Source organism: Fukomys damarensis, unplaced genomic scaffold (assembly GCF_012274545.1).
Source record: "Fukomys damarensis isolate Sample0158 unplaced genomic scaffold, DMR_v1.0_HiC HiC_scaffold_16, whole genome shotgun sequence".
Lineage (NCBI taxonomy): Eukaryota > Metazoa > Chordata > Mammalia > Rodentia > Bathyergidae > Fukomys > Fukomys damarensis.
The window spans coordinates 37,178,424-37,201,165 of NW_022900928.1; the positions used below are offsets into that span (position 1 = coordinate 37,178,424).

Below are 22,742 nucleotides of genomic sequence, written 5' to 3' on the forward strand. Positions count from 1 at the left end.
ATATACACACACAGAATATAAGAGAGACAAGCAGACTTGAGCAACATGTAGTCAATTCCTTGTGGTATTCCAAGTATATGTTATCCTTTCTTTTCCCACAATTTACTCCTGCCATGGGCACTTACAGGTTTTTCTGTCTGAGACAGTAAAAAACCCCTGAATGACTGAGAGTCACATCAAGAGAATAATGGAAACATGGCAGGATTTCCAAAACTGATAGCACATATTGGAATCTTTTTTCATTCTGTATTTCCTATCTTCTTTGGACCTGCTGAAATGCTGTTGCCACAGGAACCTCTTCACTCGTTTACAAGATCCACAGGACTAGACAGAACTTCCCTTAAGAGCAGTACCCAATGGTCTGTCAGTCACTTCTGAAAACAGGAAAGTTGGCTCGAGCCTGGCAGCATATGGGCAGGCCCTCAGTCTGCCTCCTGACTCCAGCTCTGCCTGTTTGCCTAAGGTCAGACATGAATGCTGCCTATAAGAGCAGATCTTCAGAAGAGGCTGTCAAATCCATGTCTTCTGAGACAAAGAACTTCATCCAAAGCCCAGCACCATTCCATCTGAATCACTTTTGAATACCCAGCTCCCTTGTTAACATTAATTTGGACCATATAAAAAGCAACATTTCCACCATGCTTTCTGCCCATGAATCACAAATAAAATATTGAGTCTATAAAACCTGTACTTGTTTTCCTTTCTCATAATATAGGGCTTCCTAAACTAGTCTGTTCTTAAGGTAAAATAAAATATTCATCAAGGACATCCCATGGCTCTTTGCAATTTCTAAAGTTACACAGTATTAAAAGGCTGAAAAACTAAGTGATTATGAAATTAACTATACTTTATTTCCCCTTGTACCACACACTTTCACCCACATTTAACAAACAAGCTTTAGCTTTTTCTAAATTATACCACCTGAAAAACTTCTTATCCATAAGAATTACCAGAGTCAATAATGATGCTCTTATGACTTTGTTAAATACTGTTTTGCATCTAAGGAAGGAATTGAGGGTCAGAAATAAAAGGAAAGGTTTAGTCCTGTGATTTTGCTTCCAGGAGTGGTAGCATCTTCTCCATGGCTTCCAAACTGCTGAATAGGCTGGCAGTATTTCCGGCTTCTGATGACTGATTCAGGCCCCTGAACGCCTTCCTCTGACCCTCCAATTCACAAGTGGGAGATGTTCCCTCCTGTGGTCTAGCTCCATGTTGACTTGCCATCTTGTATTTGTTTCTTAGCTCTTCTATGAATTGTCTATTTTATTATATTTGTTTCATTTCTAGCTCTAAAAATGATGTCTCTTTTCCTGGCTAGATCCTAATTGACTGATACATGTTCTATTTAATTTATCTTTTCCATTCACAAAACAATATGTGAAACCATAAACAAAAGCCAGACATTCTAACTACTTTGTGTGTGTGTGTGTGTGTGTGTGTGTGTGGTACTGGGGATCGAACTCAGGTCCTTGCGCTTGCGAGGCAGGCCACCAAACTACTGAGCTAAATCCCCACCTAACTACTTTTGATAGAACAAATAAGCTTGCCTGAGACTCTGTCTTTATCTTTCTTATCTATGAAATATGATGATATAATTCATCTTATAAGGTTGTTGGGAGACTAAATGAGAATCTGAATTAGTATAATTCCCTAGTGTACAGCATCCAATAAATGCTAATCATGACACCCTTAGTAGAATACCTTAATCCAGTAATTAAACTTTTGATGTATATTTTTCTCTTATGAAAATTTTAATATCTACTGGATAACTCAATTGATGCCATTTACCCTCCTTTAAAAATCTTCCCCTCTTCCTTTAATCTATGGTATGAATTCTGTGAAATCTACTTGTCATCATGAATGATCTCTATTCCACTTTCATCATTCATTCATAGTTTTCAGATATTCAAAATGTCCTAGGTCACATCTGCAAGATTTTTAATAACTAACATCATCTTGTTTTCTATAAGTCAGGTGTCATTTGAGTAAATATCTTGACTATTAACATTTCACAACTCAAACCTATACCCGTTAGATACCATGATAAATAAATAATAAAAATTAAAAAGGAAAAATAATGCTAGTTATTGAGAAAGATATAGAATCAAGAGTTTTGTCCCTCAAACTGACAACTAAGGATGAAAGGATTGTACATGCAAGTAATTAGCAAACCGGGCTGGTGTCTCAGTATGGCATATAATGCTGAACTTCATAGAGGTGGATTTTTCCAGTGGAAAGTGCAATGCTCAAAGATGTTTTGGGTGTATGTGTGATAACAGAGGGATAGCAGAAAACAGTTAAATGTGGTCCCAAGTCCTCAGATGACTTAGCTAAACAGAGAATCACAGAGCAATGAGAAACAGCCAGCAAAGTAAGAAATATTATAAAGTACAGAGATAATTTATCTTGGGAAACCTGTTATACACCTCAATGAAAAGAACCCGACATACAGACCTCTGGACATAGTAGGAATTACTATTAATAGTCCCTTGAAGTTTGCCATAGAGTGTTAGGTCTCAGCACAGCTCACAACTATGACAGCCAAAATGTACATAAAACGAATCACTATACTGAGAAAAAAGAAGTTGGAACTTAAGAAAAAGATTTTTTTCTTTTTTTTTTCTTTTTATTGAGTGTATTGGTACAATCTAGGTATACAATACAATTACATTCATCATTGGGATTCTGTACTTTTACATAACAGGTCTTGATTCTCATTTTTCCCCCTTGTCCCTGCCCTCCCTTCACCCCCCCTCCCCATTTACAAACACTTTATTTCCATTTTTTCAGTTTCTCATATTTTTTTCCTCTCCCTCATTACCTCCCCCCCCCTTTAGGATCCTGTGTACTATTATAGTTTTTCACCCCAAAGAAACTATTCGGTATTTCAGTTAAAGAAATCTCTGTATGAACATTAAAAATAGGGAATCCTAAAATAAAACTAAAAAGGAAAGTAAAAGAGAAAAGGCAATGATGTAACATTAAAATAATCCTTAATTCTGGAGATGAAAATGGTCCCTGAACATATTTAAATTGCTTCTTGCTCTTATAGTCTTATCTTATTCTTTTTTCATTATTTAGAGAATACTTTATTAGTTTCTGTAATCAAACCCACGTAGATATGAACTTACATATTTAGTACGATGTGTTACCCCTGTACACATGGAAAAAAATAAAAATAAAAATAAATTAACATTTCTAGACCAATATGGTTGTCCATTTCTGTACGATGCCAAATCAACACAGTAAAAAGATTTTTAAATGAAAAAAAGTTAACTGTCACTTCCTTTCCCCCACCCTTCCCACTTCCCCTACAACCTTTAGCCCTTTTCTTCCTATTTCACATTATCAGTTGTACACTTTGGATCTTATTTACACTTCTAGTTTTTCACACCAGAGAAACTATTTGGTATTTACAGATATGAGAAAAAATATGAGAAAAGGGAAAAAATGGAAACAAAGTCTTTGTAAATAAGGGAGGTTGAAAGGGCTGAAGGGAGGGCAGGGGTTTGGGGAAAAAATAAGAATCACGATCTGTCATGTAAAGGTACAGGATCCCAATGATGAATACAACTATACTGCATACTTAAAAAGTACCAATAAACTCTATAAGATTAAAAAAAGAACAAACAGTTATTCATTAAATGTCAGGCATCGAATGCATAAGATTCAGTTATGAGAAAGATACATTTAACCATAAAACTCTCATTCCTTTTATTTATTAATTTTCATAGGTATTGATCCCTAAAATATTCCATTCCAAGAACTGTTTTAGGCACTGGGGAAATGAAGATGAATAAAATTGTTCTTCCCTTAAGGAGAGTATTCTGCTAAATTATTCTGCTAAAGTAACAATTATGAAATATATACTACGAGGAAGTATCAAGATCATAATATACATATAAAATTAGCATATGATCAAGAAAGAGTTCAGGGCGCCGTTCTTAATTTGAAAGTTCAGCAAGTGTCGTGATTTTTCTAGAGCTGTCAGGAAAAAACACCAAGGATTAAGTATCTTAAACTACATAATCTACATACAGACACACAATCTACTACAGACGGGCTGGAGGCTGGAAGTCCAGGACTAAGGTGCCAAGATCGGCAGGGTCCTTCTCCTGTGTGACTCTTCTTTTTGGCTTCCAGATGGCTTCCCCCTTGCTGCCTCCTCACAGAGTCAACCCTCTGTGCAAGGAAACTCTTATCACCCTCTCACTGTTTAATCTTTTTTTTCAACTTCTTAAAAAGACCTCTTTTAATCTTAATTAACTCTTTAAAGTCCCTGTTGCCAAATATAGTCACATTCTAAGGTATGTGCATTTAGAACCTGGATAAATTTTGAGGGAGACCTAATTTTGTGCCTAACAACAGGTGAAAAAAAATCTATATTAATTGTTTATTTTCTCAAAATGCAGATGTAGTGTTTTAGAACAAAACGTACTGGGCAGAGAGTCACATTCCTGGAGTTAAGAGGCTTAATTTCACCTAGGTCTGTGGAAAGACAGATTTTCTGTTTCCTGTGAATTAAAAATTCTAATACACCTTTAGCCCTTTTCTTCCTATTTCACATTGTCAATTATACCATTAAGATCTTATTTATGATTATAGTTTTTCACACCAGAGAAACTATTTGGTATTTACACATGTGACTTATTTATTTCACTTAATAGTATATCCTCAATATGTATCCATTTTCCTATGAATGACTAATTTCTCATTCTTTATGGCTGAGCAGTATTCCATTTTATAGAAAAACCACATCTTCTTTATCCAGTTTCCAACTGATGGGCAAATGGGCTGTTTCCAAGTTTTAGCTATTACAAACTGTGCCACTATAAACACCTGTGTACATATATCACTGTGGTATGATTCTTTTTTCTTTTGGAAAGATACCCAGCAGAGGGATGGCTGGGTCAAATGGGAAGGGTAGGGGAAAGGAAATAAGGGAAAGAAAAAAAAATGAGAAAATGAAAAAATGGAAACAAAGTTTTTTTAAATAGGGAAGGGACGAAGAGGTGAAGAGAGGGCAGGGGTATGAGAAAAAACTGAAAACCTGTCATGTAAAGTTACAAGATCCCAGTGATGAATGTAACTGTACTGTATACCTAAATTCAATGACAGAAAAAAAGTTCTCATGAGTAGGCTATGTATCTCTAAAATAATTTGTTTCTAACCTTAATTTTTAGCACTCTAATTTAAACCTATACATAGACAAGAGGTAGCAGTTAACTGTATTTTTATTACATCCTTTCAAGTTCATAACTGATCCTTTAAGTATTCTTTAGAGTTAGAAATTATATCTTCCTCTTTACAAAACATACCAATCCAACAGTCACAAGCAACAATTTCAAGAGGACTCGACAATATACAAAGTTGCATGGGCAGTCTCTACCAAATATGTTCCAAAAAGTTCAGGGGAAATGATTCTTCAGTTGCTTTATAACTAGCCAAGTCTGCACACAAAAGAGAAAATCAATGTTGAATTCACCACATCATCCCTCAAAGTGCTACATACACCCAAGCTCTTTGGCTGTACAACTATAATTCAGTAACAACAAAATATACATAAATTCTGATATGTGATAGTCTTTTATTCGCTTAATACTGACAAACCCGGCTCTTTCTGCCTCTTACTCCATTCCGCTGGGGAAAAGATACTGAGAAATAGCCGGCTTAGTTGTGATCCTCTCCAATTTCCTCACCAATGTACTTACTACCCATATTTAGGAATCTCTCTCTCCCACCCTCAGGGGACTATGAGATCTTCAAAATTAGAAATGACAAGTTTACCATTTTTTTTAATCCCTAGTACTGGAGATTAAACACAGGGCCTTCCAGCTAAGGTATATCCCCAGCCCATTTTTCATTTTTAAATTTTGAGATAAAGTCTTGCTAAGTCAGTAAGTTGCCAGGCTGAACTCAAACATGTGATCCTCCTGCTTCAGCCTCCCAGAGGGCTGGGATTTGAAGTGTATGTCACTATGCCTTGTTGTTTCTGAACAATTTGTGCCTATATTTATTTACAAGGAAATCAGGTAGCCCTGAACTCTAATCCCTCAATTTGTAGAAATTTCCTCACAATGCTCTTAAACACATTAGGGGCTATGCATATAAAATGCTAGCTGAATGGCCAATGTGTAGTAGTTTCTTAATAAAATGGTAGCTCCTCTTATTAGTAGCTAGATTTTTCACTTTCAAAATTTTTAATAATGACATATATTACATGAGAAATTGCTTACACGGCATCATACGTAGAAAATCTACACATTGCTCTAAACTTCCTAATAAGCATAAAGTTACCATTTTATGATTTAACTAGTACTTCTGGAAGTGCAATGCCTGAGATCTTGTTTTTTTATTCATCTTCCTTAGGCAGGACCAACATCCACCTTAGTATATAAGAGAGAGTTGAATTTATTAATGAATGTATCCATTGAGAACAATCAATGGTTCAAAAAGAAATAGCATATTACATATACTGTAGAATCACCCCTCCTTCTCAACAGAATGTTTAGCTTAGGCAGCTAGTGAGCCAAGGTCAACAAAGGTATGATTCACTTTTCTGGTGTTAAATATAAGCATAACAACGCGCAGATTCCTAGGTAATTGTTGCACATCTAAACTGTTAAGTATTTCAATATGAGCACCATTTCACATCACCTTTCTTGTAAGTAATTATATTTCCCCATTGTCTTAGGTATACAACAGATTTTAAAAAATAGATTTGACAAGTTCTTAGGTACAGGCAATCGTATGTCATTTTTTTCTCATCCTCACATGCATAATGAAATGCAGTATGTAAGAGAGAATGGGAAGTGAATAGATAATTTTAGGTGCTCTTATTTCTTCTTTTACTTGGCCTTTCCATCCCTTGAAATGGATATTTGATACTGGCACTTTCATGTTCACTTTGGCATTATTCGTAATAGCCAAGGTATGGAAGCAACCTAAGTGATTATCATAGATTGATAAAGAAAATATAACATATACACAATAGAATATGATACAGACTTTAAAAATATGGAAATGCTGTTCTTTGTGATTATGAATGAACTTGGAGGACATTATGCTGAAAGAAATAAGCCACATACAGAAAGACAAATACTATATATTTTATATGCAGAATCTGAAAAATTGATCTTATAGAAATCTTAGACTGTTTTGTCACTAGAGGTTGAATCGGAGGAAGAAAGGAACAAGAAAAGAAGTTCATCAAAGAAAATAAAGTTTCAGTTAGACTGAAGGAATGAGTTTCAGTAACCTACTGCACTGCCTTGTAACCACAGTTAACATATTACTGTATGTATTTTGAAGTTGTTAAAATAATAAATTTTTAATGTTTTTACCATAAGAAGTAGTAAGTTGGTATGATGAAAGTTTTAATTGACTTGTATTAATTTTTCTATAATGCATGCATAGATCAAAACATCATATTGTACAACATCACTACAGGGGTACACAAATTCATGGACTTAATTTGTTCCATGATTCTGGGGAAGAGGGCCAAGGTCTGGTTCATCCATCACTCAGTGTGAAGTTTGTGAGAAGCAGCGAAATTCTGCTGAATGCTTCTGCTTGTGAACTGAATTGCATTTATGAACCAGAGTATCACTATTTATACAATTATTACTTGTCAATTTAAAAATGAATAATTAAAAAGTGTTCACATTGAAAAACATGTAGTACTCAGGACAGCCATCTCTCCATCCTTTCACTGAAAACAATGTAGAGCATTGGAAAGAAAGTCACTTTCTTTTCAAAGAGCTATAAACCACTTAACAGCAGCTATTTATCAAATAATTGTTATATCAGTTACAGAAGTAACAAGTACTTTAGACTCATCATCTCATTTAGTCCTCAGACTGTTTATGTGAGTTGGGTGTTAACAAACCGTTATTTTCATTTAAGGGAACTTTGTTTCAGACAATTTACACGATTCGCCTCAAATCACACACCGAGGAACAGACAAAGTGGGTAATTCCAGCTCACATTTTTCTGATTCCAAGGTCTGTGAATTTAACTACTGTGCTCAATAACAACAGAGTAAATGAAATTGACAGGTACCACCATAACTGGTTTATGTGCTGTTTTTTCTCCATATGTAGATTCTTATAACTTCAACACAAAGACTTCCTACTATATAATACAGTGTTACTCATATTCCATAGGAGAGTTTTTCCTATCTCTTGCTGTTTTAAGAATATTCTGCCCTTTCAACTCTAACATCCTTCTAAGTGGGTAAATTCTACGCCTCCCATTTGGGTTCTGAATCAAATGCCACCTCCTTTTTTAAGCCTTCCATGATATTCTCCAGTTGGAAGTAATTTCTTCCATTTTTGAAATCCTACATTTTTCTCTTGATGTTACTTTTCTTCAGTTGTTTTTATTAGGAATATAGTATCTTCCCTACTAGGTTTGAAACTTCTGGAGGTAGTGATCTGTTCCCAAATGTGTCTGCATCTTTTGTTTGCTCACACAGTATCCACAAATGCCTAGAATGGGAAATGATTCAGTTAAGATGTAAACAATTTTACTGGCTAAAATTATACCTTGAACTAACTATGAGAATATAACTATGTTGAAGAAATGAAAAAGAAAATAATAGAAAGTCATTTAGTAAGTACAAAACAAAGTATACTAAAGCATTATACATATAAATTAGTAGTCATAAAATTCTTACCTATTAAAGTAAGCCTTTGAGTATATTGCTTTTCAAAATATAATTAAACTGGAATAAAATAACATGGAAATGAAATGATGGTCCATTCTATATTGTCATTAATTTAGTTTTGCTTTCCTGCTTAGTTTAAATAGATTAGGTTAACTGTACTGGAAACCCATAATATTAGAATTACTTACATAAACTTGTTCCATATATATAATTTATCCATATAGATAACTTTTATGGATTTAAGTTGGGTAGATGTTATTAAAGCTCATTACCAGTTGAAATAGGTACCATTGTTTTCAAAAATCCAATCATACAAAATTGTCCAGTACTGTAGTTCTGCCTCTCTTTTTAAATTCATTTCCTTTAATTTCCTCTTTTCCAAAATTACACATTAGCAAGCCGTTCCTAACAGACTCAAACATATTATTGCTCTATAGTTCTGCTTTTCACCTGCCTTTGCTGGCTTCCTCCTTATACATGCAATCCTTTTTATAAGCCTCTGTGGGTACATATTGCATGTTCATCTCTACCAGACCAGGGATCCTCTTTTAGCCTCAGTGAATAGCATGGTGTTCAGCCCCAGCATGTGTAGGCGCTCAGCAGATGAATTAATGAATCTGAGCCTACTTAAAATTCTCAGGGCTCAGGTCTCACTTAGATATTTAAAAAGAACAAGGCTTCCTTTCTTACATCTGCTCTTTTAAACAAGCTTCAGCTTTAATGTGTTTGTAAAGCATATTATCTTTTGTAAGCTGTAAAACCACAACTATTTCCACAATTAGTCATAATTGGTCATGAATTAAATTCTTTTGAAATTAATTGCTGGTAATATATTTCTGTCCATTACCATCCATACTCCTAGTAGCTACAAATGTATAACTCAGATTCTCAAATTAGAATGAAAAAGAAAAAAAAACTGTTCTTTGATTTCAATGGGTTTATACCAAGTCTATTACTTTAAATTTCATTTGATTAAAAAAATCTGGTTGTAAAGATATCCTACTAAAATCAGTTTTATTTGGCCTATGTCAACTGCATCGTTAAATAAATTGTAAAAATTAAATCTATAAATAAAGTATTTATAGTAGGTAATTTAGATTCAAATGAAGCATTTATTAAAACCATCCAAGTATAATGTCCCACTATGTAGAGAACTTTCACATTTATTATGGCTCTTAATCCAGATTTACCGGTGACTAAAAGTTGAAGTTGTACTTAAAGTTGAAGAGAACACCTGCAATTTTATGCTGAATGACGTATAATAATGATAATGATACTGGTTAATATTTATTATGGATATTAAGCTAAGCAGTATGCATATATTATCTCATTTAATTTCTGCAACAACTCAATGAGGAAATTGCCACTTAGAGACGTTATCTAACTTGCTCAAAGCTGTATACATTAGTTCTCTAACTGGGAAATTAAAGCAGTTAGTTTTGACCCACACCCCACCTTCTTAACCATTACCTTAATTGCTCTCTTTTCTGGGGAAATGGCCATCGATATCACAATTTTTCAAATCATATATGAATCAAAAAGTTTAAGAATTCTTTGCAAAAATTCAGTCAATCCTTAAAACATCTTGTTAGGTGTTATTACTTTCTCCATTAATTCACATATAAAGCAAGAGAAACCTAACATGTGTAAGCCTATTTTAGCCTCACACAAAAATGATTTCTTTGTGGTTATGATTAGTATATTTATACTATAGGATATTGCACTATAGTACATGTTATTATATTACATTATATTATAATTGGGATTATCTCATTTCTGACTCAGTTCATCACGATATCCGGAAGTGATATCATGTAGTGACAGGCCATAAAAGCCAAACTTGAGCCTTTATGGATAAACAGAGGTCTGAGAGAAGATTCAACCATTTGAAACTTATTCAGAAGTACTATTTCCCCTGCCAGATTTTTACAATAGTTTTTAACTACCAGTCCTCAGTGCAACAGCACATGCATGTTCATGTGCTATTTTTAAAAGCATTTAAAAATGCATCTAAAAACAAGATCAGGTATTCTTTGGCTAAAAGAAGCTCACAGGCATATACTGCTTGCAGGATAAAGCCCAAATTCCTTGATGTGGCTTACACAATCTGACTTTTACCCATTCTGAGTTCCTTTCTCTCCACTCCCCTTTATGAATATTGTACTCCTGCCACAGGAGTCCTTGGGTCATTTCCCATTGAGTCTACACAGCTCAGAAATCTGCCACTAATACACCAATCCTTCCACCTGACCACTCATCTGGATAATTTTAACTCATTTAAAAATATATAGTCAGGTCTTTTTTCTCCATTGAATTCCCAAACTAGAAAATTAAACTTATTCTCTGTATTCCCATGGTCCTTTTATTCCTGGGGCCCTAAATGATGCACTCATCATACCATAGGTAATTGCTTTAAATTGGGGATTTCGAATAGAACTCATGCCTAAAGGCCCACTGCTCCTTGTTCATCTCTCTTCTAGATCATTAATATTTGTCATACTGCTATCACAATATAGGAACCAAACATATATTGGAAAAAAGAAAGAAGGAAAATCAGAGGGAGACAAGCATCATCTGGAGCTTGAGGGGAGTGTACCTCAGCTATGATTCTCAGTGTTCTCCTCAAGACAATGATTATCTCCCAAAGCCGGATTTCTGTTCCAATGTAAGGATTCAAACCTCATGAAAGTTCAAAATGTTCATGTAAGCAGGTGAAAGAATCAATTTTGCTATTTTAGGAATTTCAGAGTGGATTGTTAGTTATAAGAAAACTACATTGTAGACATGCAATAGTTGCATTTCCCAAGCATTTTAATATTATTAGTTTTGTTGAATTCACATAACATTCTCATGATTCTGAGTTAGGATTTTATTTGTATCTTTTTTGTGATTGAGAACGAAGGCATACTAATGGGATGACAACATTAGCCTCATTCCTTCTTTCTCTAGGTATATGACATAAATCCTATAATTTTTTTTTTTACTGACCTACTTTGCCTTATGAGAGAATGAGTTGAAATTTTCTAAATCTTTCAAAAGCCTTGGCTGAGAAGAAAAAATAAACAATAAATGAATACCCATGGATGTTTCATCAGATTTTGATCTCTTTATTAGATCTTCTTCTGTTTCCATTTCTACATAATAAATTGGATATTAATCCCAAATCAATTAAGTTCAAATGTGCACTCATAATACAGAAACGGGGCAATCCAAATGAAACTCCACGGGAGCAGATGGATTTAGCTATTGTTAATTTAGGAATGGTTTCCAAGAACATTTTGTATGTTCCAAATTGTCTTGTATGCATTTTATCAAGAGTTTGCATATAAAAAATGGTTGTTCACGTTGTTGCTGTTGGGCTTTGCAATATCTTCTGGTACATTGATGCTTATGAATGAACTTCTTAATGGACAAAGGAATCTATAAGATACAAGCAATGATGGTTCCCCTTTAAGATCACAAGGGCCACATATGCTGAACTATTGTGTTTCAAGACCCTTATTGTCACTAGCAGCCTCTACTGTTCTGCAGAGTAGACCTAGGTTTTATCAGAGCCATTTTATGAAAGAGGAAACTGAAATGACAGAGGTTAAATGACTTATCCAGAATGTACCCCTGACCGAAGTAATACTCAATCCTTGATCTTTTTATCTTCAAATCACTTTGTGCTCAAGTTATTTTATGCAGCTTCTGTAACGGCAAACACAATGTTGGAAGCAGTGCTGAATTATTATAATCTTAAATGCTCACCTTTGAAAATACCATTTTTAAAACTGTTTAGCATATGGCCCCAAATTAAATGCAGCATGTACTGTTAAAATCTAAGATAGCACTGAAGTCACTATCAAAAGAAATAGAAGTACTACAGTAACAGGTACTACAGAAAATTATAATTGCTTTGTCAGAGCATATAGAATTGTTTCAATATTTTGCACGGAATGATTTAGTAATAGTGTTTTTTACAGTCTATCTAAAATTTGAGTTGTATTTACAACAAAGCATTTAAAAGTCACTTCACACTGTATGGATGTAATTACTGAGAAGATCACATCACTTAGTAATGGAAGTTAAACATATATACCATTTATTTGGTAATTAACTCATATTGAATGACACATATGTGTTTTGGAAATAAAGTGACTAATATGATATTTACTTCATTCTTAAAGAGTTTATAATTTGTGCATTGTTGATTGAGATAGAATGTTCTTCCCTATTCTAGGCTTTCTTGTTCTAGAAACACTGTTAAAAACTAAACAAGAACCTTACCAGTTTTCAAGACTACAATGATGAAAATATGTATCTATTTTTCCTTTAACAAACATGTAATAATTTTTTTCATGGGCCAGTTTCCAAACTAAATGTGGGAAACAAAAGACTGAATCAATAAAAGGCATATGAATTAATGGTCTGGTAAGTGTAAAGTCACAGAAAAAAATAAGGCCATGATAACATAATGCATTATGTACTCTGTCAGAGCAATGACTTCTATGCTACTGATTATGGTTATTAAATCATAGGTTTTCAGTGTTTGTTTTGTGTTATGCACTATGCTAAGTACTTACACAGGTTGTCTCATGTAATCTTCACACAACCTCACTAAATATTGTATATCCTACTATTCACAAAAAAGCTTGTAGATAGAATTGAGACACAGAGAAGTTCAGTGTTTGCCCAAGATCACATAAAGTGAAGATTTAAGTCTAAGTACTGTAGTAGCGATCCTAAGTGCACTTTGTTGACCTTTAACTACTGATGGAGGGCATACAAGGCAGTTTCTACTTCTGTCAATGGGGAGGTCACACCATCTTCCAAAGGGAAATATCTTCTGATCTCAGTACCTGACAGGGAGACCAGTGGGCTGTGGAGGACAGGAATAGATGTTGATAAACCAGGCAGAGGAAATGATAAACTCATAGTCATGGAAGCACAAATAAGAGTGTCACTTCTTGGGCAAACACTAGGTACTTTGTTATGTATACTATGAGTATATTTGCAGAGGAAGAAGTAAAAAAGAGTATTCAGGACCCTAAATTTGAGACCAGTTATCATGTTCCACACTGGTAAGTAAACTTGAAAATACTATCTTATTCAATCCTCAAAATAATTACATAAACGCTATTATTAGCCCAATTTTACCTATAATGAATCTGAGGCAGAAAGAGATTAAGCCACTTGCCCAAGTTTACAACTTTTCTAACTCTCTGCTAGAGTTAGGAGACCAAATTTGTAGATGTCAGAGCTTAAACTTGCAACTTCTAATCTGAGTAGGCAGGAGCAAGAACACTAAGGCTTTGGATCTTTTGTTTTGTTTTTCTTTTCTTTACACCATTTGTAAACTGATAAGCAGAGAAGTCATTTTACCAGATTTCTACTTTAGAAAATTCCTCTGGTCACTCAACAAGAAGGAGAGAAAAGAGATTTGAGAGAAGAGATTAATCAAAAAGGTAAATCTAGTTCAACTGAGTGTAAACTGGGTCTGGGCTGGTGTATATGTGGTAAGTGAAAAGGAGAAAGATTAAAAAATGTGGAGATTAAGTCAGCAAAACTAAGCACCAGAGTAGACTTGGGGGTAAGAAAATTAGAGGAATCATAAATAACTTTCTAATTTTTAGCTTGGGCAACTGGAGAGACAAAAATTGCTTTTTCCCCGCGTTGTGTTTATAGAGCAAACTAAAGTATCATAGGAACTGCAGGCAAGATACAGTATGGGAAACATAATCAGTTACTAAGGTTTCATTTTTAAAATCTTAAGGGACATTGCTGGAAAAGAACATGGTATTATTTTCTGATTGTGTGACTACAGCTAAATTCCCTGAGGCAATACAAAAACAATGAATCTAATATGACAAGCCGGCATCTTAGAGATGCTCATTCTTAGTTTAATTGGTACCCCCATCTCTCAGTAATATAGAAACATTTTGAATACAAAATAATTTAAAGCAGGTGAATTTGGTTTCAATCAAATTCAGCTAGCATTATTCAGATTTATAAAACAATCAAGCAATGATTATTTATCTTTTTTAAAAGCAAATTGTTAGAAAATAGAAAAACACAATATAATTGTCTTTGTATAGTTTTCTACTGCAATTATGTGAATCTGAAATACAATATATTTCTAATTCTTATATATTGAGCTATACAATGTGCCAGACCATTTTCATGTATTATCTCATATAATTATCACAAGAAGTCCACAAGTTGGTACTATTATTATCACTGCTTTTGAGATAAAGAAGACAAGGCTTAGAGAATTTATTTACTCAAAATCACTTTTGAAGAATAAATACTCAAATGCAAATCACTTAGGCTCAAAAATCTATGCCATAGTCACAAGTATTCATAGTTTTCCTTTTTAAAGTATTTTCAAGATAATTTAAAGATCGTATTCATCAAGCATATGTCAATTACGTTAGAACTAGGTAGAGCTAGCCAGGGATTTAGCTTAGTGGTGCTGCTACCTGCCTCACAAATACAAGGTCCTGAATTTGATCCCTGGTACAAAAACAAACAAAACAAATAAACAAACCAAAAGAACTCCTTAGGGCTAGTATGGTTCAGAAGCACAAGGTATGTCCTTTGAGAGAAACACAATTATATTTTGTTCTGCTAATTTCTACCACTAAATTGCTTTGAAAATCCAATTATTCAGTTCAATTAGGTATTTTACTTAATCCCTATCATTAAAGAAACATGCATCTATATAGCATTAATCATGGTTCGCTTTAAATTCTTAATTACTCTAAATATGTCAAGGGGTTCTTTCTATTTTACAAAAAATAAACAGTTGTGTTTGGAGGGTAACTACTGAAATAGAGGAAACAAAGAAAGGTAGAAGGAAGGTAGAGAAAGATTTAGATATGTCATGTGGTCTTTTCAATCATAAGATTTTTCTTTCATATACAAAATTACTCACTTTGTGTTTCTAATGTCAGACTGCATGTTGACACTGTGCTAGATACTTTATGACTATTATGATATTTAATTTTTGAAGCATCACAGAGTAGAGTTTATATTTTCTAATGTCAGACTGCATGTTGACACTGTGCTAGATACTTTATGACTATTATGATATTTAATTTTTGAAGCATCACATACTGTAGATTTTAAATTTAATCTACAAATAAGAAAATCAAAGTCTAGAAAGATTAAGCTACTTGTTAAGGGCCAATGGGAATAATTCCAGAGCAAAGGTTCATTCCTTGGTCATTTAGATGCCAAACTACAATAGGCTTTTTTTATTCTGTGTGGTTATAAAAGACATCTATTTTATACAACCTGATTTTACTTTAACGTCTTCATTCTCATGTTTCATGGGCATTTTAACTTTGGTTAGTTGTTGTTCTATAGCATAGATACCAAGATATACATCTCAAAAAATTAAATGTGCTACCAAAGTAAGAAATTAGGTAGGATTAATGATATAAAAAATAACCATATTAAATGCAAGTTGCTTTAAAAGAACACAATTTCTAAATGTCAATTGAAAATACTGTTTGTCATTTTTTTTTCCTGCCATAATTTATCACTGTTGAATTTCTGTAGAACCTTTTATATAGTTTTGGGAATAATTTTTATTCAAACATTAAACATAAAATTTCATCGTAACAGTCAGGGGACTACTACAATACCTTCTTGCTTATCACAACCCTGTGTGCCCCACTACCTAGTTTCATTCCCTTCGAACTTTATCACTCAACATTCAGAATTCCCAAGTCCCTTGCTGGCCTCAGCTGCACCTCTATATTCAGGATTTATTCTTGGAAAAGTGTCAATAAATACAATTTATAGGCAAGAATATTTGTTTAATAAAGAACCAAAGAGATCTAGATTTGGCTTTTATTAACTATTAGAGCCTTGGCATGTCCCTGAATCTCTCCAAATGTGTTTGGTGTAGGGACTTCCTTAACTTGAAGAGCTAGTGTAAAGATTAGAAATGTCAACAGGTATATAATGTTCTGGGAAACATATTAATTAGTGGGCTTAATTTAATTATTAATACAAGTATGCCCTTTCCAATGATCAAAGCTTCCCCAAAAGAGTGAGCTATCTGGTGAGGGAAAGAGCATTCTGTCACCAAAAGAAAAGGCTAGACAATGGCTAATTGTAGATTCAAGCAAAATAAATGATGTTGTTGAGACTCATCCAATTCTGAAGTATTTTCACCAGATTTGCCCATAGCTTGGTTTAGCTGTCTAGCTTAGTACAAGGGAGGTGTTCAAAAAACTTTTACTTTCTACTTCTTCTATCCATATCATCCAGCTATCTATCTTTCTGTCTCTTTGGGTTTTGTTTTGTTTTTTTACCACTTTTTTTTTCCATTAAATTTATTGGTAGATTTAAGGTAACCAATACAGTTACATTTGTCATTGGGATCTTGCACCTTCACATGATGTATCTTGGTTCTTATTTTTCCCCATTCCCCTGCCCTCCATTTACCCCCTGCACCCTGGACTGTGCACTTATTCAGTATCTGCTTTTTTGTTTGGGATATGCAATTCCAAAGGTTTCCTCCCTTCTACCCACTTCTGTTTTGAGATAATTAGTAAAGGGGCTTCTCAATGCTTGAGAAATTCCCTGAATTTGATTCTGATCAACTCTGAGTCAAATGTAGGCTGTGTTACTTTTTAGCAGAATGATATACACAAATCTATTTAAGCCACCAGTATGATATACAGAGATCTACTTAACGCATCTGAGCCTCTTTCCTGATTTGAGTTAATAACTTCTGCATGTATTAATTTGAGTACTAAATACACATGGTATACGAAACATTTAGGACAGCTCCTCCACAGATAAGTATAAAATAACCGCTGCTTTTCCTTTTAATTTCTTTGCTATTAACTACTAATCCAGCAAAAGGAAATGAAAATTAGTAAAATCATATAATGTTTATTAAGTATATTACTTTACAATTAATAATATTATTTGACATGTGGTTATAATGTAGGGTGAACTAAGCAATATTTATTGTATGCACTGTCATATCAAAAGAAAATAATTACTAAATGTAATGTGAAGTACAGTAAAATCAAAGTGAAGTATGCCAGTCCTAGAATACATATATAACCACAAGTGCAAAAATGGAGAGAGGCAACAAAAAATCTGTCTGCTTTTTTTCATGGATGTTATGTAAAAATTAATTTGTACTGAGACATTCTGAGAAGTTTTGAGAAATCTTTATGATTTTGAAGTTAGAAAATGCTGCTATTCTGTGAGAAAAACTGATCAAGTATGGTGAACTGAAATATCAAGGGAATAAACTGTCCACAGAATCAGGTCTCATTCATGCATAATGTCAATAGCAATGTGGTATGGTGACATTATTATTTATATCACAACATGCCATTTATCTCAGACATTTGCAAACTCTACAAGTTTAGCATGAATAACCTCATGTGCAGAGGAAAAAAACAGAGGAAGTTTAATGACATTTTCAACATTATTCTGGAACAGGAGTGGTGCCTCTGATTTGAATCTTTATCTGCTTTAGTCCTCCCCATTTGGTTCACATTTTTTTGTTGCTGTTGTTACAGAAGCATAAAAAGGTAACTGGAGCAAGGAGCGGCAGAGTTTCCCACACTATCACGCCCACACTGCTAGCCACCCTGAGCCCTTGTCCAGCCTGCAGTCTGCAATGGCCACTGAAGGACCCCCGCTGTCACTCTCCAGGCTCCCACTTAAGCTTCTGCCGAGACATATGCCCCAGTCCTGGATCCTGGATCATTTCCAGTTCTTGCTTCTCATTCTGGTTCTCAGGCCAGAATTTTTTTTCTTGGAAAAGAATGCTGTGGACAAGCCCAGGCACAGAACTGGGTGAACACTGCAGACTAGGGCTGAGCCTTTTCACTGGGGCCACCTAACCTCCCTTCCCAACCACTCCCTGTCCTGACCCAGTCCTCACTGACCTGACTCATCCCTTTAGTTCACAGGCATCTGTTCCTAATGCTTATCTTACTCCCATTCATCATTTTTTCCCCTGTTTTCTTAGGATTTCAGAATTCTATCAAGAAAGAAGATTCAAATTTCCTCTCACTTTTATGTCTGCCTGAATTTGAATCTCTGTCTTCTAAGCATTGGCTGGTAACTTGAGATGAGTCACTTAATCTCTGTATCTTCGGGCTTTTCTTTAATATGAAAATTATGACATTTACTTCAGAGTTATTTTGAAGGAAATAGCTCCCCTTCCCAATAGCTATTTAATAGTTTAGGAACAGTCCCTTCATTCTCACCCTGACACTTCCATTCAGACGTATCTCTCCTGTTTTCCTCCTTAGTCATTTCAAAGTGCTGGAACTGAATGGGATTTTGGAAGTATTTGAGTTCCTCCACTCCCACCCTCTCATATACATTTTTTCTTCATACTGACATCTAACTGAGGCCAAGAGTAGGGATGTACTCTCATAGAACTGATTCCGGAATCTAAGTCTCATAGTCTCTTCTTAGAACACTCTCGGCGTCTTCATTATTTTGCTTTTTCTCGGTGGCTCTGCCTAAGGACCTGCACGTCATCCTACAGATCCAGTCAGACCATACTCTGTTTTTCTCCCTCGTTTCTCTAAAAGTTTACTCAAGTAACATTTGCCTGTGACCTCTATCCTTCATCTATCCTCCCTCCCTGGAACCACCCACGATTTAATTTTGTTACTATCAACTCTAGCAGTGCTATCAAATCCCATTTTTCATTTTCACTCAACAATTGCTCTTGTTTAATAGGCTATATGTCTACTTTGGTAAATTTGATGCCCATGTGTCTGGCACATGTCTGGAACATGATATTCAATATAATATGCAATGCATATTATAGTTTTGACATGGACAGATGAATGAATCATCGGTACCATGGGATCCCTTATACTTCGGATAGTCTCCTTACTTTCTGTAGTACTAAATCTCTCAGTCATCTTCACTGCACTAAATGTTTACCTTATTCCTCTCCAAAGAAGGATTCCTAACTTTCTCTTCCTCTTTACGTGCTTCTTTCCTGACACAGTTAATACTGATTGATTATCAAATGTATAGATGCAGCTTGACTTTCATTTCCTGAGTGTTGTAGTTTGGCTGGTTGGTATCCATTAACTACAAGGAATACTCACTGTTGTTACCTCAAACTTGATGTCCAAGTGTAAATAAAATCAAACTTCTCATTCACTCCTTATTTCCCTTGTTCTGTTACCATTAACATCATTCTCCCAGAAGTCCGAGCTTAAAATTCAAAGTATCTTTTGATTCTTCACTTATTTGCACCCGCCGTCTCCATGAATCCATCTCTAAACCTTAATAAGTCTCTAAAAAATATCATTTTGCTTTGCATCAAAATACCCAGCACTCTACCACCCACACCAATTTTCTATGACTTTTCTAACTCTAATTTATCATTCCCAAATATTACTTCCTCAGCGAAACCTAGAATACCTTACAATGCAATCAGACCTTGTGTATATAATCTCTCATACATTTTCTATCTTTGTAGCTATTGTATACCTATATATTTGTTATCTCTCTCTTCCATTAGACGAGGAATTCCACAAAGCAAAGTCTTTTTTCTTCACCATTACCTTCTCAGAGCCTCACTTAGTGCCTGGTACATGAAAATATTTATATATTTGTGATAAGAAATAAATTAATAATAAATCATTGAGATGAACATTTTTTTCCAAAGAACTCTAAGGCCTTATTTTATTTGCTCATGATAGTATCACTGAAACAGGGACATTTATTCTACTAAAGAGTTTCAACAGATATGCTTAAAAATAAAAATATTTTACACATAAAAGGGCATTTACTTTTTTGAGAAAAATGTGCTTAACCAAAACTCACAATTTCCTTATCATGCCAGATGAGTGAGTTATTCCCATGCTTGAACTCACTGAATCATCTTTCCTTTGAACACATGAATGTGTGGTCTTTACAAGAAAGGCTCTGAGGTACTGCAGTTAACATGAATCATGACTTCAGTTGTGAGCACTACCAATATTGAGTAATATGATATATATATGTAAGCATGCATGAATGAATATATGAATGTATTTTTGATGTAATGTATATATTCCTAGGATAGCACATTACCTTTTTCTCCTTTGCTTTAAATAAAAGCAGCCAATATTTCTTCACACATTTCATACAAATTTTAAATTTTCATTTAATTTCATTTCATAATTTTGTTTAATTATTCACATCTTAATAAACCACTAGTATTTTTGTTTGTACTTCAAGAAGATATATTTTTCCATTTCCCAACTGCTAGAAGTTGAGTTTTCTATCTGTTGAATTTGCAAATTTATTTCCCTTTCTCTGAGACACACTGGTCATGGGTGTCAATTCCTAAATTATGAAAGTACACAACTAGCAGTCTTTTGTATTCTTGTAAAATACTTAAAAGAAAATGCAACATTTTATTTCACAATACTGCATAATATTCAAAGTTAGGCAGACCTTGGTTTGAAAGCCAGTTTATCTAATTACTCTCTGTGAATGAATAGAATGTTATTTATTCCCCTGGACTGCCAATTCCTTACTGGTAAATGAGACTACGATCTAGACAGTCAGGCCCTCATATATAAAGCAAATATAAATAAGCACCTGCTATGTATCAGGTATCATTCTGAACATTATAGGTAGAGTGAGATGTAAATAAGAGCAGACCCTGGTCCTCATGATTTCAACCTAGATTTTTTACATGTACCATAGAACTCATACCTGTATAATAATTTTAAAAGATGAAATAATTTGAAATTCAAGGATTTAAACTCTATTGATCACAGCTCTTCCTAAGTGAATTACTCATTTTCTTACTTTCACAAAATACTCATCTCCTTCTAGTTGGTGAGTCCTTCAAGACAGGAACCTTGCTTAACCTGAATCTATAGGCAATAGCGTTTATTTATTTACATGTACAGCTGTTATTTAAGTAGACATGTGAGCATGCACACACATATACATTTTCATTTCTAGAAAGGATCTGAGGTAGGCTGTTAATTTAAGAAAACTGGTTGCTCTTAGCAACAGTCATTAACTGTTTTGTCTAGTTTCTCAAAACAATTTCTAAAAGGGAATGAAGCATTCAAAGTAGTTTTTTGTAACAAATAGAAAATAAATCTGTTTTAACTGGACTTAGCTCAGAACTCACAAAGGAATTAGTAACTCCAATTGGGATAGAGAAGATTATTCTAAGAAGCCACTGCGCACAGTATTTATGTTTATTTTTGCCTACTGTCTGTTCTTTGAATCATATTATTTCTGCATGTCTACAGTACATCCAATAGCTGAGAGCATTAAGATGTCAAGGTCCAAGTAGCCAGGAACTACACTTAATCCTATAAATTGTATGATCAACTCTTCTTAACATTCCTATTAGAAAATATCCCATAAAGTAAAGACATTGGAATATACCAGAATTCTGTGGTTGTCAGAGAGAACATTTATAAGCAATAAAAGCAAAGCAAATCCCTTATACTTATTAGAAAACTATATGTTATTTTAATATAATTTAAACTAATTCACACAATACTGGTTACTGTGGGAGCTGTTTATATTCATTTATACATTCATGAATTTCCTCCCTGAGTAGATATAAACCAACTTCTAGGTCTTAGTCTTTGGGATTGAGAAATTCATTTATTCATTCACCTACAGGATACACTGAAAAATGTATCTATACTTCAGGAAAAGAATATTATGTTTTTGCAGTAGATGCTATTGCCCTTGTATGGGGGATCCTGGAGGATGTCATATATTACAGAAAACCCATCACATGGCTGATCCTTAGAGAATAAACTGAAAATGCCTGTGCAACAATCTCAATGACCAAGGTTACCCATGCATCGTACTAATAAATGTCTGGAAGCTAATGACTACCACCTTGAGCATCTGTTATAATTGTAAAGGCCAAATATAACTTGTATTACTTTTATGATGTCTCCATAAATTTAGTATTAAAATAATAAGTTTCTCTTTTCCTAATGTGTGTATACAATTTTTGGCAGACTGTATTTATCAAATACCTGATTTTTCTTATATTCTCATGAAGCTGAGTTCAGCAGAATTTATATGAAGCTAAAGTATCCTAAAAGTG

General features: G+C 34.2%; 1 protein-coding gene across 1 annotated transcript in view; it reads right to left on the bottom strand.

Moving 5' to 3' along the window:
• Dlg2 (discs large MAGUK scaffold protein 2) overlaps positions 1-22,742 on the bottom strand; it is a 1,815,033-nt gene that overhangs the window by 999,386 nt on the left and 792,905 nt on the right. The window lies entirely within an intron of this gene.